The following is a 10,569-nucleotide window of genomic DNA, read 5'->3' as shown; positions in this document are numbered from 1 at the left end:
CCTCTCTCTCTATCTCTCTCTCTCTCTCTCTCTCTCTCTCCTCGCTCTCTCTCTCTCTCTCTCTCTCTCTCTCTCTCCTCTCTCTCTCCTCTCTCTTCTCTCTCTCTCTCTCTCTTCTCTCTTCTCTCTCTCTCTCTCTCTCTCTCTCTCTTCCTCTCTCTCCTCTCTCTCTCTCTCTCCTCTCTCTCTCTCTCTCTCTCTCTCTCTCTCTCTCTCTCCTCTCTCCTCTTCTCTCTCTCTCTCTCTCTCTCTCTCTCTCTCTCTCTCTCTCTCTCTCTCTCTCTCTCTCTCTCTCTCTCTCTCTCTCTCTCTCTCTCTCTCTCTCTCTCTCTCTCTCTCTCTCTCTCTCTCTCTCTCTCTGTATATATATATATATATATATATATATATATATATATCCATATCTATATCTATATCTATATCTATATCTATATCTATATATAAATCTATATATACATATATATATATATATATATATATATATATAATACAATGCATAGATACCCTTCAGGTGCCTGTCCTGGCGGCTAAGTAGCATAATTTTGTGCTGTGAAGTCATCCACGACAGGTCTGGGGAAAACCCAGACGCCTTTGGAGCAATCGGATGATTTGCGCATACTTCTCGCTGTCGCACGTGGCATTGTTTCCACAGTATGTATGGATTTGCTCATCTTACCTAACTTAACCTGGCCGGTCCAAACCTTGAGAAGTGAGGTAGTACTTGCTCGAACACGCATCTAGGTTCAAAACTCGCAGACATTTAAACCACAGTTTCGTCCGTAGTGTTGCTGGCTCTTAGCATTAGCGTTGCTTAAAAGCTTTGTTCGTTGCGTCGATGGTGTGAGAGTTTTACTTGTAGATGTTTGGGGGTGTAAAAGCTTTGGTCGTAAACAATGTTGTACAAGTGCGCTGTTAAATTTGTGTCGGTAACAATTTCATCACGTAAGAGCGATGTCGTGTTGAAGACAAAAAAGGTGTCTACGTGCACGTGCTCTCTCTATGTTGTACCGCGTACGAATATGGTCCACGGAAGCGCTGATGGCATATGGCTATGTCGTAGAAAACTGGTGTCAACCAGTGCTTAGGTTTTGCAAAATTAGTTGCAAACAGCCAAAAATAACCCATCCCACCCCCGAAACGTGCCAACAAACAAGCCTCTGCCCGGATTTTTCCCATTTTTTCCTAAAGTTGGGAAAATGAAGACTTAAGTCCAAGTTAGAAGACAGCTTAACCCCCCCCCCCCCCTCCACGCTCACTAAATAGGAAACTACACCCCTGGTCATGGCATTTTTTATGTTCGCAACTTGAGTAGCAGCAGTAGAAGGGGACTGGGGATTGTGGCGGATCCGTAATACATGCACTAGCGATAGCGGTTAGTGACGGTGGCGGCTCCCCCCCCCCCCCCCCCCACCCCTCCCCCCCAACCCCCACCCCCCACTGATTTGACGGTCACAAGCTGTGTGCAGTGTGCAATCACCTATGTATATGTCAGTTGTGTAGCAACGTAAACGGCGGTCACGAATTGTTCGCTTGTCTGGTATATTGTACATGTGTGTACATGAGTGGGTTGTGTAGCACGATGGACGGTGGTCACGAATTGTTCGCTTGTCTGACATATCGTAATGGTGGTTGATCGCCTAAAGATGTACTATGAAATCTATAAAACCTATGATGGTGAAAGTCGATTCATGGATAGCGTTCAGTGCTCTAGGCGAACCTCTTCCGCCGCGGTCTAATCTCTATCTCATGCTATTTAGATTCACGCCCTGAAGCCCGTATTTGCTCCTCATTACTGCAGGTGGCAATCACAGAAGCATTGCACGTCAAAGTATAAGAATTATACACCTATTTATCTATCTATTCATCTATGTGCTTAAAAGATGACCATAACACAAAGACTATCTTCCTTAATGTTTCTGCGCAGTGGCATCTCGTACCACTCTCATAACGAAAAGTCGCGGATGCTCTCACCACAAGATATAAATCGTAACAGCTGAGCGGATTAACGATGCAATAACTTCACATACCTAGAGTCATACGACACGCAATGGTTTGTGAGGTTAATGTGATAAGCTCTGGAATATGGGAATGACCCGGGTCCTTCATGGCTAACCCCGTCCCCGTCCCCCACAACTAATGTAATCTCCTCCTGTAATCCTTAAGGAAATTTATAAATTATACAAGGATGAAACACGTATATTGCGTTTAATCCAAATAAAGTGGGTTAAGTCCGGCGAGAAAAAATGGGGTTAGGTTGTCGGGCCTTCGGTTCACCCCGCCCCCCACACAATCATTTACAAAAATCAACACCCTTGTTTACGATTAATAGACAGTAGAATGGACCGTCGGATTGGTGGAAATTTATGATGCCATGTGGTACGTAGTACGTGCATACGGGGTGAAAATATTAAATTGGCCGTTTTCGATCTATTTTTACGTTTTGGCTCCCATCTTGGCACTCAGTGTAAGGCGATGCATGACTTTTGTCTCCCAACATTCACAACTGAAGCGGCTACAGTTTCATCCTGCATCGCGAGTTCGTGCAACGCACCGTCGCGCTGCAAATATCAAGACAAGTTGCAAACGACCGAGTTTTACAAATCGGCGCTGAACACAAGCCGCTACCATCAAAATTGTTCATGATTCAACGTTGAAAACCACACCATCGTGTTGACCGATTTATTCTCTCTCTTCCCCTCCCCCCCCCCCCCTCTCTCTCTCTCTCTCTCTCTATCTCTCGATGCCATTCTTTTGTTGATCATATCTTCACGTTGGCTTGTTCCGGAATGAGCCTGGATTAATAGGCCGCATAGCGGCTGCTTACGCCGCGACGGAACGGTGCTGTGCGGTGCCTCGGCGGATGCCGGCGGGTGCTTTAAGGTTAAACGGCCGTCTGATCACGTGACTGGCTGCCGTGACTTATTGCCTCGGACTGATTATGCCATCTCGCACTGATATCTCGGCAATGGCGGATCGGGGCAACCTGGGAGCAACCGTCTCCCCCTTTACCAAGAGTTTTACTTCAAATAGCAGGTGGTTTTATGGTATTGCGGTCCAACTGTCCTATGAGGTTAGCGAGAGGTTGCCATTTGGTTGTCTCTGAGGACAATGTTGACTATTTACTGATGATAGCACCCCCTCTGTAACAGGAGAGATCTGGACGTCATTCATTCTGCAGTGCCCACTCATGAGCATCTTGCCTTTGCACTTGTGAGCGTGGCATTGCATAGATGCAAATGTGTTGTTTTCATTACTGTTTTTGCTATCATTGAAGTGTAAAATTGTTCTGATGGAACCATTAGCATAATTACTGCATACATTTGAGTACCGGCTGGGAAGGCAGACAGCCTTCACTGTACGCACCCTACATGGATAGTGGAAATCAATATAGTTTGTGTGGTGTCGGCATAGCGGCACGAGTGCCAATTTCTATGCATGATTAGGGGGAGATGGTAGCCCATGGATCATGATCAATTAACTATTTCCATGTAAGGTGGTTTTGTGTTATAGTTAGTTAATCCCATATCTTTTCGTAATTTTCTGGCTAGAAATGTTGGCTGGGGGATAGAGAGGGATCACCATTGAGGTGGCCCAACCAGAGATATTGGATAGTGCCCTAGAAATTAATTTAAATTAAAAGTCCTGAATTATATATGGTAGACATCACAGAAAACCTTAGATTGGCATGCTCCTTGCATGCAGGACTTGCTGATTGAATTTTTACCAATGTATGTGTGCTGGTAACGAAATGTGTCATTCTGGTGCAGCAGCTGATGTTTTCATGATCTGAAATGCAGATTTTTACAGCAGTGGATATAAAATAATTAAAAAAGATGGCAGCCAACAATTTTAACTCTTACACTCATTCACCGGTTTTTGTAGCGCGGACTAGCGGAGGGAGATTCTCTGACGTTTGCAAAGTAAGAAAGGTAGAGCCTCGCAAAAAAAACAAACAGCGACATGTCGCGAACATTAGCTGTCCCCACTAAAGTTGACCGTGTTGTTAACTTTAGCAGGATCTCGTGATTGGCAAGAAGTCTCCTGTTGTTAACTGACCCCACTAGACCCATTCGAAGGTCAATTTTTTCTGAAAACCAATTATCAGCTTTGCATGTACATATATACGAAACCATGCAGTGAAGTGGCATGGAACATAAAGAGGCGTGTGCCTTGCTTAATTATGAATACAACGGCATGTGGTTTTGTCTGTTCGGAGCCTGTATTTTTAATGTGGGGTTTCGTTCATGTCACAGTGCCAACTCTGCCGCGAGCGGTCCGCAGAGTCATCGCTTGCCGCCCGCCGGGCCCGCTGGGCTTGAATCGTCTTGCAGTGATCGGAAGAAACATCGCTTTTATAAAACCAGACCTGCTGAGGGCACTTTTTTGGTGTCAACACGCGTACAATGGATGCCCAAAGGTTACCACAGATTTGTGCAAGACTGCACAATATGCCGCATTGGTGTCGTCAAAAAACCGCAGGGATGTGTCACATCGCCCACCACCCCTTGTCAGGGCGAGTAACTTGTTCAGAAAGAGCTATCGGCCTGATGTGAGGTAACTCCACCATTCAAAACATGTCGCGCCAGGCTTGGAGCATGCCTAGGGTATGATGGATAGTTTGATGACGGTTGAGATGGGGCTCGAGGCGCAAGCGTGATTTGCGTAAGGGGGCATGACATCGTGGAGGCCCCCATGTTTGACATCATTTTCAGTGCTGCTTCCTACTGGTTCGGGATCCGACATGCATTTTTCTGCCCTGGTTATCGAGGCCCTTTGTTGTTGCTTTTTCGCGTTCAAGGAAAGCAAATTCAGCCGTAGATCGAGTTTAAATGTGAGGCCCCGGCAAGTCCCGAGCTTGAAAGAAAACTCCTGTTGTGACTGGGCTATCTCATCAGTCTAGAACAAGTCTGCTGCTTTAAAAGCAGCAGCATTTATCCTGACATTTGTTCAAGGGCAGCGTATGTCTGAACGTTTCGGTTATATGCATAATATTGAAAACTGCAGTGATGAAAGAGACTCGGTGATGGGCTGATTACTGATGACGCTACTGGGCATGCACTTAATGAATATTTGCCATACGGTATTGCATTACGCTACTGGCGACAATTTGTCCTCCAGAAAATTTGGTCGGCGACAAAGAGTACACTTTTACCACTTCTGCTTGCACCACAAATCTTCAAACGATGTTTTGCGTATGTATTTTGCCATACTTATTTTATGCATGCCAACTATTCGTTGACGGATATTTGCGCAGGAACTTATGAACCTATGAACTTTTTGCTTTCTCCACGTGAACTTTTGCGCTTACAAACATTTTTGTTACGCAACTTTTCCCGACGAACAATTTACCATACGAACTTTCTCCTATACGAACTTCTCACATGCCGGACTTTTGACGTTACGAGCCTTACACCGTACTTACAGCCCACGTTCTTAATATTGAAAAACATCAACCATACAAACTTCATTTCACGAACAATTCCCATGCGAGCCTTGCTATACCTACTTTTGTCAGCAATCGGCAGCAGCGGACACCAGGCGAAGCGCCGAGCGCCACCTACGGAGCGCGATGGTAGCGCCCCTGACGGTGATAGTCCGCAGCGCGTCGGCAGCAGTCGGCCGCGAGAGGACGCTTGTGGAAGCCGGCCCGACGCCGTCCAAGCGACGGCGGTGCTCAGCTGAGTATGCCTTGTGCGCCGACACAGCAAATGGCACTCGGAGAGTAACTCAGACGGCAGCCGTTTAGTCAGACAGAAGACAGTGGCCCACAAATCAGACGAGTAATAAGTCTGCAGCGGTGCCCCTCGGTCGTCGCAGACGGTAGCTGTGTAGTCAGGCAGAGGATAGCAACACACAACTTAGACAGATGATAGGCCTGCAGCCTCGCGTCTCGGTCCGGCGCCTTGGCGGGGGTTTGGATTGAGGCGAGAGGCTGTCATGGTGTCTTTTGGCTGAGCCGACTGCATGCATAACACATCATTTTTGGTACTAGCTACTAGCTAGGATTGTGGGAAAGATGGCTTTACCTGGAATACGGTTTTTGAGGGATTTTACTTGTTTGCGTGTATCGTTTGTGGTACCGTTTGGGGACATTTCCTTTCAATGGTAGGTAAGCAACTAGAACTCAGAACGCAAACGTCCACGTGAACATGATGCATGCATATGCATGTATGCATATAGCGGTGAAAAGAGCGTCTGATTTGCCCAATAGATCAGACCATATTACAGCTTAATATCCCAGCTAAACGGAACTGAAAGCATAGTATTGGTCTGTGCTCGTTCACACGTGCAGCGTGAGCATGTGTAGAACACATGTCGAAGCGTTGATATTTCGCTGTATGAGCAAATTGAGTCATAAGATGCGGCCAAATGTAGTAGCTTTAATCAGGATGATTTTTAGCAGGCGCCAGAAATATACTACAAAGTGAACTATGCCAATGGTGACGTCACAGATCACCGGTGACACAGTGCTTTTCCAATGCCCCTCTGATCAGTGCTTTTCACAGATTGGTCAGCCAAGATTCACTCCACATACTACACGGTATAAAATACCAAATAATTAGGCTTATTACTAGTCGTAATGGCCGTGACTGGCCGTAGCATCTTGCGACGAACGTGGTCAGTTTGTAACGCGGCGTTTTGAACCGCCGTATCATTTGAGACAGATGGACCCGAGTGCTCGCCACACGGTAATACGTTGAATGCAGTGCAAAGCTGCGGGCTGCTGTTGGCTGTGTTCATGTCGTGAGAAGCTGACTAGCCAGAGCGTAACGTAACAAATCGTCAGCTTTTTAATGCAATAGCGTTAAGAAGCCCTGCCGACCTAGGTCTGTTGTTTGTGGATGCTTGAGCTCTAGCTCCAGAGGTAACGGAGGACGTTGGAGTGACATATGGAGACAGGCATGAGATAAAACGCCTTTTATTTTCATCATATTGCATGTAAAGCTGAATGAAAGTGGTAGAGGTGTTCAAAGACGTCGTTTGCGTCTGTTGATACCAATATTGCATGGGCTTTACTGTAAATTATTCGGATCCTGTTGGGAAGTTTGAGTTTTGTACCGGTAATTATTATGGGAAGATAGTGTAGGTCGCCCGTGCGCTCAGCTGATCGTAGAATAACGCTACAAAACCAAAGATGATATTGGTGTGGGGTGCTTGTAAAACCATGTTGTCGATAAACATAGGGCTACAGGGAATCAAATTTTGCAAAATGCGTATGGTTGAGGGATAGAGGTGTGGGGGGAGGGGACAAGAAGGACTGGGTGAGCCTGTTTCCAAAATGCACTCAAAACACTTTTCCCACAGATTTGACGCACTTTCTTCTCACAGCTGGAAGCAGTGGTGTAGTTCCCCGAAATCAGTTTGTGGGACTTAACCCTAAAAATTGTTATTAATGAAAATAATGCTTTACGATAATAAATCAAAATAGGGAACTACGTCTATGGTTAGGAGGCACCATCCCCTGCCCCATCTGAATAGGAAACTACACGCCTCCAAACTGGTAATGCTAAGCATGCCCTTATTTGATAATTTGATTACTTAAATCTTAACCGTCATTCAGTGCTTGATGGTCAGCAAATGATGCTTAAGTGCGAATGAACTCCCGTAACAAAAAGTTTGGTGGTGACGCCGCATTGCATTAAATTTGTCTTTGTTTTGTGGTTTAATGCATTTAAAGTTATACTGCAACGGTTTCTGAAAGATTCGGCTACAGGTGGCATTTAGACGGTTCCAAATTCCGTTGGTGACAGAAAAAGCGCTTTTCTCACCCCTGCGTACATGTGGGTGTGGGTGTGGGCATGGGTATGGGTTTGGGTTTGGGTGTGGGTATGGGTATCGGTATGGGTATGGGTTTGGGTTTGGGTGTGGGTATGGGTATGGGTTTGGGTTTGGGTGTGGGTATGGGTATCGGTATGGGTATGGGTTGGGTGGGGTTGGGTGTGGGTGTGGAGTGTGGTGGGTGGGTGTGGATGTGTGGGTGGTGTGGGTGGGGTGGGTGTGGGTGGGTGTGTGGTGTGGGTGCGGGTGTGGATGTGTGTGTGTGTGTGTGTGTGTGTGTGTGTGTGTGTGTGGTGGTGTGTGTGTGTGTGTGTGTGTGGTGTGCGTGTGTGGCGTGTGGGTGGGTGTGTGTGTGTGTTGTGTGTGTGTTAGTGTGTGCGTGTGTGTGTGTGTGTGTGTGTGTGTGTGTGTGTGTGTGTGTGTGTGTGTGGGTGGTGTGTGGTGTGTGGTGTGTGTGTGTGTGTGTGTGTGTGTGTGTGTGTGTGGTGTGTGTGGGAGGGTGTGTGGGTGTGTGTGTTGGTGTTGTGTGTGTGGTGTGTGGTGGGTGTGGGGTGTGAGGGTGTGGGTGTGGGTGTGGGTGTGTGGGTGTGTGGTGTGGGGGTGTGGGGTGGGTGTGGGGTGTTGGTGTGGGGTGTGGGTGTGGGTGTGGGTGGGTGGGGTGTGGTGTGGGTGTGTGAGGGTGTGTGTTGGTGGGTGTGTGTGTGTTGTGTGTGGTGTGTGTGCTGTGTTTGTGTGTGTGTGTGTGTGGGTGTGGTGTGTGGTGTGTGTGTGTTGTGTGTGTGTGTATGTTGTGTGTGTGTGTGTGTGTGTGTGTGTGTGCTGTGTGTGTGTGTGTGTGTGTGTGTGGTGTGTGTGTGGTGTGGTGTGTGTGTGTGCTGGTGTTGTGTGTGTGTGGTGTGTGTGTGTGTGTGTGTGTGTGTGTGTGTGTGTGTGTGTGTGTGTGTGTGTGTGTGTCTGTACAAATGTAGATGTGGTTCACGCTTGCTTCGGTGCGCAATGAGGCGACGCCGCTGGTGTTTGGATAGCATCGCCGTTAGCCATATGACATTAAGACGCAAGCCGATTATACAAGTTTGCTTTATTTAGTTTTTCAGCTTCAGCGCTTGCGTCAATTGACATTGCTTTTGGTATGTGGACGCCATGTACATCGTTGCTCAGCTCTGTGATGTGTTTTCGACGGCTTGGCCTTTGCACAGCGTATGGCTTCGACTTGTACAAAAGTTCAAGGCAAGACGCATTATCATTATCATTAGCATTATCTATATTCGTATGTTATAAATGATACACGAACGAGGTAAGAAAATATACGAAATGCGTTTCTCCGCCAAATGTCATTACATGCCCCGCTCTCGCACGTTGTAACCGTTGCTGGGACCTGACCAGGGTGAATCTATGCTGGGGATCGTTGCGAACATTGCAGCCGTCATTATGTGCGAATGTTACGGCGATGCGTGCAGCCGTCTGTGCTGTGCGTGCGTCAGGCTAAGGCGATGCGGACAGGTCCAGACAGACATTCGCACACTCGAAAAGAAATGACATGATGTAAGTAAAATAACTTTTCACCTAGAGTTTGAATTCCCATAAAGGTTGTCAGAGCGAACGCAGACGATACGGCGCACCCCACAATTTCACTGATTTTTATCTTGACGCCAGGTAGGCGTGAGAGCTCATGTTCTTCTGTGAATGGTGAAGGTGAGATGGCTCACCAAAATGAAATATTACTGAACACGGGTATGTCGTAGACGGATCCCAATAACGAGCTGATTTGGAAAGCATGCCCCCTCATTCGTTAACTATTCGCCATTCAGAGTTACAAGGGTGTGATATCAGTTTTCGTGTGATACCGAAGGAGAAGGACCAGGCCTCCAGGCCTCTCCCTACGGTTTTGCCGGTTTTTGGGTCAACGGTAGACGAACGTGACATACGTCAGCCGTCCTGGAAATTCGTCTGAGGGTTTCATGTTCTCATCCAAAAGGAGAGGCGAGATATCTCACCAAAGCCACATCGTGCTGAATGCGCTTGTATCACACACCAAGCAACTCGCCATGATGGCCGCATCCCAATTTTATTTCCACTTTTTCATTAACCACTCTCCTTTTAGAGTTACATCAACGCCACATAAGTTCTACTCCTAATCCCTGATCTCCCATAAAGCCAGCAGGTACTAAATCCCTGGATTCGGGTGGTCCTTTAGATTTACTCTGATTGTAAATCTATCAGCAGCTACGTGAGACAGTCCAGCGGCAGTCAGGGATAGTCATGATACCGTCCTGATGACATCACTTTGTCTATCGCCATGATAACGTAAAATATCTGGATTCGGGTGGTCTCTTACATTTACTCTGATTGTAAATCTATCAGCAGCTGGACGTGAGACAGTTCAGGAGCCGTCAGGCACGGTCATGATACCGTCCTGATGACATAACGCTGTCTATCGCCATGATAACGTAAAATCAGCCGCCTTTCAAGGTAGCCTGTGGTTTTCATGTGGCCACCTCCGATACGCCGGTGAGATATGCCACCAAAGATGGATCTTACCAAATATGGTTGCATATGTTCATTGTTATTTTTTAAAATTGCCCAGCCCAACAGAGTTCCTTGCATTGACCTGCTGGTGAAATCGGTGGTTTTGCAAATACAACGATAACAACGGACTGCATTGCACACAGTTAAAACCAACGTTGAAGAAAAAGCTCAACAAAAGCAATAACATTGAGGTATTGTATCTAATCACGGAGGTCATGAAACAGCGATATCAGCCGCAAACAGGTCGGCTCCCACGGTGTCGTT

The sequence above is a fragment of the Pollicipes pollicipes genome, unplaced genomic scaffold, assembly GCF_011947565.3.
Source record: "Pollicipes pollicipes isolate AB1234 unplaced genomic scaffold, Ppol_2.1 Scaffold_4740;HRSCAF=5597_pilon_pilon_pilon, whole genome shotgun sequence".
Classification (NCBI taxonomy): domain Eukaryota; kingdom Metazoa; phylum Arthropoda; class Thecostraca; order Pollicipedomorpha; family Pollicipedidae; genus Pollicipes; species Pollicipes pollicipes.
This window is presented reverse-complemented; position numbering follows the sequence as displayed.